Source organism: Salvelinus sp. IW2-2015, linkage group LG32 (assembly GCF_002910315.2).
Source record: "Salvelinus sp. IW2-2015 linkage group LG32, ASM291031v2, whole genome shotgun sequence".
In the NCBI taxonomy this organism is placed as follows: Eukaryota; Metazoa; Chordata; class Actinopteri; order Salmoniformes; family Salmonidae; genus Salvelinus; species Salvelinus sp. IW2-2015.
In genome coordinates, this window is record NC_036871.1 from 18,335,720 (window position 1) to 18,344,856 (window position 9,137).

The following is a 9,137-nucleotide window of genomic DNA, read 5'->3' on the forward strand; positions in this document are numbered from 1 at the left end:
ACGCCACGTTGCACCACAGACTGTCCAGGAGTTGGCGGATGCTTTTGTCCAGGTCTGGGAGGAGATTCCTCAGGAGACCATCCGCCACCTCATCAGGAGATGCCCAGGCGTTGTAGGAGGTCATACAGGCACGTGGAGGCCACACACACTACTGAGCCTCATTTGACTTGTTTTAAGGAAAGGACATTACATCAAAGTTGGATCAGCCTGTAGTGTGGTTTTCCACTTTAATTTTGAGTGTGACTCCAAATCCAGACCTCCATGGGTTGATAAATTTGATTTCCATTGATAATTTTTGTGTGATTTTGTTGTCAGCACATTCAACTATGTAAAGAAAAAAGTATTTAATAAGAATATTTCATTCATTCAGATCTAGGATGTGTTATTTTAGTGTTCCCTTTCTTTTTATACATATACATACACACACATATACACACTTTCTTTTAAGAATATACCTTTATTATTCCCTGCAAACCCTACCACCCCTCCCCTAATTGGAGTAAACTAATAAAAAATAACACTTAGGCTTCTACCTTCAGTTTATACATACTATACACATTTTACAGACACAATCTATTTTACAATAGTTATATTTTCTTTGTTTTTAGTGCTGGCCTTCTATTTCTGATGTCCATCCAGTTTGATTTCTATTTGTAACTATGCTATTTCACAACATTTCTGAACCTATATACATTTTACAGACACCTATATGTTTTACATTGGTTATCTTGTGGTTATTAGTCCCACCCTTCAGCTCCATTCAACCCCTCCCATCTCGCTCTTAACACCATCCATCTAATTGGTGCCCTTCTTTACGAGATGTTGAAAACCCTTGCCATAATAAAGAGGTTGAATACTTATTGACACAAGACATTTCAGCTTTTCATTTCGAGTTAATTGCAAAAAAAATTATATAAACAAAATTCCACTTTGACATTATGGGGCATTGTCTTTAGATCAGTGACACACAATCTGAATTAAATCCATTTTAAATTCAGGCTGTAACAACACAATTTTGAAAAAGTCAAGGGGTGTGAATACTTTCTGAAGGGACTGTATACTACAACACATTAAATAACATATGACTTACCCTCTGCGAGGGAAGCYAAAGCATTGATGAGACGAGCCATGTACTGCCTGACCATCTCGTTCTTCGACCTCATCAAGAGGAGCACAGATTTCTGCAAAACATATTCCAACGCAGATGTTTTATGGGAAAGCCACTGTCCAGTATAACGGACAATGAACTGTTTCAAATGCACGTTACTGTACATAGTCTAACATCTATTGTTGAATCAATTTCCCTTAGTCAATTCAAGAAAACACTGTGGGGTTGTATCTGGTTGGCAAAAGAGAACCATCGCGCTCTCCCAGAAGCTTGGCTGGTGCGTAAAACCCGCAAATTCAGTTGTATGTGGTGTGAAAACATAGATTTTTGGTCTGGTATCTATCCAGGATTTCAGTTGTATATATTTTTATATACAAAATTCAATCTTCACTAGTCACAATGGAAAAACGAATTCATTTGATCTATATGAACAATGAAAGTGCTTGGTTGGCCAACATTTGCCCATGCTCATTGTAATCAATGAAGACAATTTAAAACTATCAAAGTCAAATAATCTCTCAAAAGATACGAGCCAAAGTCTCAAGCCAGCCACCGTACAAAACAACCCTCATCACATGACATTGGAGCAGGCCAGGGGAGAACCACCTCCCCCTTCTCATGAAGCAATGGAAGTTAAAAGGTCAACCACAGTACTGCAGGCATTGTTGACAGAAAACAGGATCACCCATTATAGCGATTGGAAAAATTGCAATCTTTGTGGTAAATCAAAAAAAAAAAGATTATAATAATAATTCTAAGGAAATAACGGTACCAATAAACGAGAGGCTACAACTGACACTGACAAACTGAGATCAATCTGAATTCAAAACAAACAATAGCTCAGGCTAATGAAGTGACAGATTGTATARTGCCTCCTAATATTGTTCATATAAACATATGGTACATACAGTACCAGTCAAAAGTTTGGACACACCTACTCATTCAAGGGTGTTTCTTTATTTTTGACTATTTTCTACATTGTAGAAAAATAGCGAAGACATCAAAACTATGAAATAACACATATGGAATAATTTAGTAATGGAAAATGTGTTAAACAAATCAAAATATATTTGAGATTCTTCAAAGTAGTCAKCCTTTGCCTTGATGACAGCTTTGCACATTCTTGGCATTCTCTCAACCAGCTTCATGAGGAAGTCACCTGGAATGCATTTCAATTAACAGGTGTGCCTTGTTAAAAGTTTATTTCTGGAATTTCTTTCCTTCTTAATGAATTTGAACCAATCAGTTGTGTTGCGACAAGGTAGGGATGGTATACAGAAGATAGCCCTATTTGGTAAAAAAACAAGTCCATATTATGGCAAGAACAGCTCAAATAAGCAAAGAAAACGACAGTCCATCATTACTTTTAAGACATGAAGGTCAGTCAATAGGGAAAATTTCAAGAACTTTGAAAGTTTCTTCAAGTGCAGTCGCAAAAAACATCAAGCGCTATGATGAAACTGGCTCTCATGAGGAACGCCACAGGAAAGGAAGACCCGGGAGTTACCTAAATTCATTACAGTTAACTGCACCTCAGATTGCAACCCAAATAAATGCTTCACAGAGTTCAAGTAACAGACACATCTCAACATCAACTGTTCAGAAGAGACTACGTGAATCAGGCCTTCATGGTCAAATTGCTGCAAAGAAACCACTACTAAAAGACACCAATAAGAAGAAGAGACTTGCTTGGGCCAAGAAAAACGATCAATCGACATTAGACCGGTGGAAATCTGTCCTTTGGTCTGATGAGTCCAAATGTAAGATTTTTGGTTCCAACCGCCGTGTCTTTGTGAGGCGCAGAGTAGGTGAACGGATGATCTCTGTATGTGTGGTTCCCAACATGAAGAATGGAGAAGGAGGTGTGATGGTCTGGGGGTGCTTTGCTGGTGACACTGTCAGTGATTTATTTAGAATTCAAGGCACACTTAACCAGCATGGCTACCACAGCATTCTGCAGCTATCCGCCACCCCATCTGCTTTGCGCTTAGTGGGACAAACATTTGTTTTTCAACAGGAAAATGACTGAAAACCTCCAGGCTGTGTAAGGGCTATTTGACCAAGAAGGAGAGTGATGGAGTGCTGCATCAGATGACCTGGCCCCCCACAATCACCCGACCTCAACCCAATTGAGATGGTTTGGGATGAGTTGGACCGCAGAGTGACGGAAAAGAAGCCAACAAGTGCTCAGAATATGTGGGAACGCCTTCAAGACTGTTGGAAAAGCATTCCAGGGGAAGCTGTTGAGAGAATACCAAGAGGGTGCAAAGCTGTCATCAATGCAAAATGTAGCTACTTTGAAGAATCTAAAATATATTTGTTTGGTTTAGTACATGATTCCATATGTGTTATTTCATAGTTTTCATGTCTTCACTATTATTCTACAAATGTAGAAAATAGTAAAAATAAAGAAAAACCCTTGAATGAGTAGGTGTGCCCAAACTTTTGACTGGTATTGTATATATGTCATTATAGGCTACAGTAGGCTACTAAGTAACATTTCCAGTGGCACACTGACTCACTCAATGATGAAGATGAAGCCATAGGCTACTACTCATGCTGATGGCCGATGCGCTCGTCTTGGCAATAGCCTGTCTCAAGACGAGCTACTTTGAAAAYCAGTGCTGCTGTTCGCTCAACATTGGGAGTTGTTTCTATTGTTTCTACAGACAGATTAGTCTTCTRTTTTCCAAACGGTACTTTTTTCCTGCAAATGTATTTAGAAATCTGCAAAAGGCAAACAGACAGCTGCTACTGTAACAGTATAACTTTAGACCGTCCCCTCGCCCCGACCCGGGCGCGAACCAGGGACCCTCTGCACATATCAACAACTGAAAGGCTGCTAGCGCGCACCACCGCTACCTAGCTAGCCATTTCACATRGGTTACACTACCAACCAACGACATATAATCCATAGATGGCAGWTCCTYTTCAAGTCAGGACTGGCAGCCATTGCTAGTTTACCCATGAGTTTACAGTCAAATTGCCAGGGTAAGAGGTTCCAAATACCTTCTATGTATTATATGTCTATGGCCACAACACAACAAGCTGTTCTATATTAGGCACGCATGCTGCCCAAATTGCGGCCTTGTCGACTGTAGGCATACCGGTAACTGCCAAAACAAAGAAAACATTTGAGTAAATGAGGGATACAAAGTTTATGTTATGGTGTGTGGGGTTCATTTTCCTGGTAWGGTTTAGGTCCACTTGTAGAATCTAAGGTGTATTGAAGTTGTTCTGGCTGCTGGTGGRGGCCCAACACCCTATTAAGACACTTTATGTTGGTGTTTCCTTTATTTGGGCAGTTAGCTGTATGAACTTGTGATCAAATTTAATCCACAGTTATTTWAAAAAATAACTATTGTCCGTCTGTGGCAAAACTTATTCTCTCCGGTGTATTATGAACATTGAGAGCGGGCTCCTGTGGTTGGATAATAAAAAAWWWKAAAAAATGAACGTAATTGTATTTTTTGTAGTGTTTTTGCCTCTTGTGCCCAGCCCCTGACTCACACAATTGACCAGTCAAATGTATTTATTACGCCGTTTAAAAAATATTKTTGTTTTAATAACTCAATCAAGGCAGGGCCCCCCAGTTACCCACGTGGGCACCCTACCTCCTCTCCTCCCCCCATCTGACGATTAGCAGAGCGACAGCAGCAGGCTGTCTACACTCATTGAGAGTGGGCTCATGAATCCTCCTGTAGTTGGCAGTTACAGTTGTTGTTGCAAAAAACAAAAACAAACATCGTTACAAAGARGCTTCTCCTTACTCTCGGGGCAAACAATCTTCTAGTGAACCAGTGAATCGTAGGACCAATTATACAGGGGCCCTCCTTCCCTATTGTGGTAATTCTAGAAGCCAGGAGAAAAACTGTACTACTAGCACTGAATTGGAGGTAGAGGATGTTTCGTAAAAGGTTAAAATAATGAGATTAAGATAGCATGTTTACTGAAGACAGTGAGATTTCACATGTTTCAATTGATTGTCTTTACTACCCAGAGGAGAGATGAGCGAGAGGTAGAGTAGGAGAGAGCAAGAGTTAAGAGAGAGAGTAGAAGAGAGGTGAGGAGTGGAGAGAGAGAGAGAGAGGAATAAGAGTAGAGAGATAGAAGAAAGATAGAGGCATAAAGAGATAAAGAAAGGAGAGAGAAGAGAAAGAGAAGAGAGGACGAGAGAGAGAGAGAGAGAGAGAGAGAGAGAGAGAGAGAGAGAGAGAGAGAGAGAGAGAGCGCCTGCGTGTGTGTGTGTTAGAGGCATTTTAAACCGGCACATTACTACTGTCAAATTAAATGTGGTATCTAGCCTACTTGAGAGAGGCTGATGAACTTTGGCCTTACCAAAAGAGGTCATGACCTACCACCATTTCCAATATGAAACCATCCCAACATTTAGAACCTGTGAAAGCCTGTGAGTTGACTCTTTAGCCATTCAAGAGATCCCCATTAAATGAAACAAAAAGGCCTAATTCAGATTCTTCTCTCTTCTCTCTGAAGAGTGCCCTTAGCAACGCTTCACATCCTTAAGGGGAAGTGAACGAGTGCCCACTTTGGGGAGGAGAGAATCGTGACAAAGCCCCTATGGTTTCATCAGATAATATGTCTAATGGTTACCTCATGGTTGTACCAGAACATAATGCCACCCTGTAAGTGCCTGAGCTGAAGTTAGGTACAGATCTAGGATCAGCTTCTCCATCTGCCAATCCTAACATGAACCATTATTGGGAAAAATGCTAAACTGCCCCAAGATCAGTGTCAAGGGGCAACTTCACCCTACACCACCCTGCCTGTTTTAATTGTATTATTTATTTCATCTTTATTTAACCAGGTAGGCTAGTTGAGAACAAGTTCTCATTTACAACTGCGACCGGTCAAGAATAAAGCAAAGCAGTGCGACCAAAAACAACAACACAGAGTTACACATAAACAAACGTACTGTCAATAACACAAAASAAAAATAGAAAAATCTATGTACAGTGTGTGCAAATGTAGAAGAGTAGGGAGGTAAGGCAATAAATAGGCCCTAGAGGTGAAAATAATTACAATTTAGCATTAATACTGGAGTGATAGATGTGCAGATGATGATGTGCAAGTAAAGATACTGGGGTGTAAAAGAGCAAGAGGGTAAGTAATAATATGGGGATGAGGTAGTTGGGTGTGTTATTTACAGTTGGGCTGTGTACAGGTACAGGGATCAGTAAGCTGCTCTGACAGCTGATGCTTAAAGTTAGAGAGGGAGATATAAGACTCCAGCTTCAGAGATTTTTACAATTCGTTCCAGTCATTGGCAGCAGAGAACAGGAAGGAAAGGAGGCCAAAGTAAGTGTTGGCTTTGGGGATGACCAGTGCAATATACCTGCTGGAGCGTGTCCTACGGGTGAGTGTTGCTATGGTGACCAGTGAGCTGAGATAAGGCGGGGCTTTACCTAGCAAAGACTTATAGATGACCTGGAGCCAGTGGGTTTGAAACGAATATGAAGCGAGGCCAGCAACGAGAGCATACAGGTTGCAAGTGGTGGAGTAATGGGCGCTTTGGTGATAAATGGATGGCAATGTGATAGACTACATCCATTTGCTGAGTAGAGAGTGTTGGGGGCTATTTGTAAATGACACTTGCCAAGTCAACGGATTCGTAGGAATATCAGTTTTACGAGGGTTTGCGCGAGTAGATAGGAGGCATTGTTGGCGAAATAGGAAGCTGATTCTAGATTTAATTGGATTGGAGCATGCTTATGTGAGTCTGGAAGGAAGTTTACAGTCTAACCAGAACACCTAGGTATTTGTAGTGTCACATATCATAGGTCACGAACCGTCCAGAGTAGTGAATGCTAGTCGGGCGGGCGGGTGTGGAAGCAATCGGTTGAGAGAGCATGCAGAGTTAACTAGCATTTAAGAGAGTTGGAGGCCACGGAAGGAGTGTTGGTACGGCGTTGAAGCTCGTTGTGAGATTAGTTAGCACAGTGTCCAACGAGAGGCCAGAGATATATCAGAATGGTGTCGTCTGCGTAGAGGGGATCAGAGAATCACCAGCAGAGAGAGCATCATTGATGTATACAGAGAAAGAAGTCGCCCAAGAATTGAACCTGTGCAACCCCCAGAGACTGCCAGAGGTCCGAACAACAGGCTCTCCGTTTGACACACCTGAATTTATCTGAGAAGTAGTTGTGAACCAGGCGAGGCAGTCATTTGAGAACCAAGCTGTTGAGTCTGCCGATAAAATGGGTGATTGACAGAGTCAAAAGCCTTGGCAGGTGCGATGAAGACGGCTGCACAGTACTGTCTTTAATTGATGGCGGTTATCATATATCGTTTAAGACCTTGAACGTAGCTGAGGTGCACCCATGACCAGCTCGGTAACCGGATTGCACAGCGGAGAAAGGTACGGTGGATCGAAATGGTTGGGATGTCTTTATGTAACTTGGTTTTCAAAATTTTAGAAAGCGGGCAGGAGTGGATATCGGTCTGTAACAGTTTGGTCTAGAATGTCCCCCTTGGAAGAAGGGGATGACCGCGGCAGCTTCAATCTTGGGGACTCAGACGATATGAAAGAGAGTTGAACAGGCTAGTAATAGAGTTGCAACAATTTCGGCAGATCATTTTGGAAAGAGAGGGTCTAGATTTCAGCCCCCGATTTGTTAGGGAATGCCTATATTTTGCAGTTCTTCAGACATAGCTATCTGGATTTGGATGAAGGAGACGTTGGTGGGGGGGGGGGGTTGTGCAAGTTGCTGTGGGGGTGCTGAGATGTTGGCCAGGGTAGGGGTAGCCAGGTGGAAAGCAGGCCAGCCGTGGAAAATGCTTATTTAAATGATCGAGATTTCGTAGTTTGATCAGTGGGTGACAGTGTTTCCTATCCTCAGTGCAGTGGCAGCTGAGAGGAGGTGCTCTTATTCTCGATGGACTTTCCAGTGTCCAAACTTTTCTGGAATTAGTCTGACAGGAAGCAATTTTTGTGTGAAAAAGTAGCCTTATGCCTTCTAATGAGTATATTGGTCGCTGACTTCCCTAAAGTTGCATATGCAGGGGGCTATTCGATCTAATGCTCAGCCAAGGATGTTTTTGTGCTGGTCAAGAGCAGTCAAGTTTGAGTGGAACCAAGGGCTATATCTATTCTTAGTGCTAAAGTTTGAATGGGGCAGCTTATTTAAGATGGAGAAAAGAGCTTTTAGAAGCAACCCGCATCCTCTACTGACGGGATGAGGTCAATATCCTCAGATACCGGGCCAGTGCGATTAGAAAGGCCTGCTTGCTGAGGTGTTTTAGGGAGCGTTTGACAGTGATGAGGGGTGGTTCGTTTGACCGCGGACCCAGTACGCACGCAGGCAATAAGGCAGTGATCGCTGAGACCTGGTTGAGACAGCAGAGGTGTATTTAGAGGGCAGGTGGTCAGGATGAGATATCTAAGAGGTGCCCATGGTTACGGATTTAGGTTGTACCTGGTAGGTTCCTTGATGATTTGTGTGAGATTGAGGGCATCATAGCTTAGATTGTAGAACGGCCGGGATGTTAAGCATGTCCCAGTTTAGGTCCCTAACAGTACGAGCGCTGAAAATAGGTGGGGTGCGATCAATTCACTATAATGAGTCCAGGGGCATAACTGGGGGCCCGAGGGGTCTTATAACATCAGCGAGAGATTGTTGTTTCTGGAAAGGTGGATTTTAAAAGTAGATGCTCGAATTGTTTGGGCACAGACCTGGATATGGACAGAACTATGCAGGCTAACTCCGCCCCTTTGGCAGTTATATCTTGTTGAAAATGTTTAAAGTTAGGGATGGAAATTCAGATTTGTGGCTTCCTAAGCAGGATTCAACACGGCTAGGACATCCAGGTTGGCGAGAGTCTAAAGCAGTGAATAACAAACTTAGGAGAAGGCCTAATGTTAACCCCTGTCTGGTGCTGTGATCAGGAGGTCGTTGCTGACGTAGGCCCTGCAGTACGTGTCCTCTGCTACCTTGGAGAGAACGGGTCAGTCTCTGGGGAGAGGAGAACACACAAGGTGATGACATAAGACAGGCAGACAGTACAGAAGACA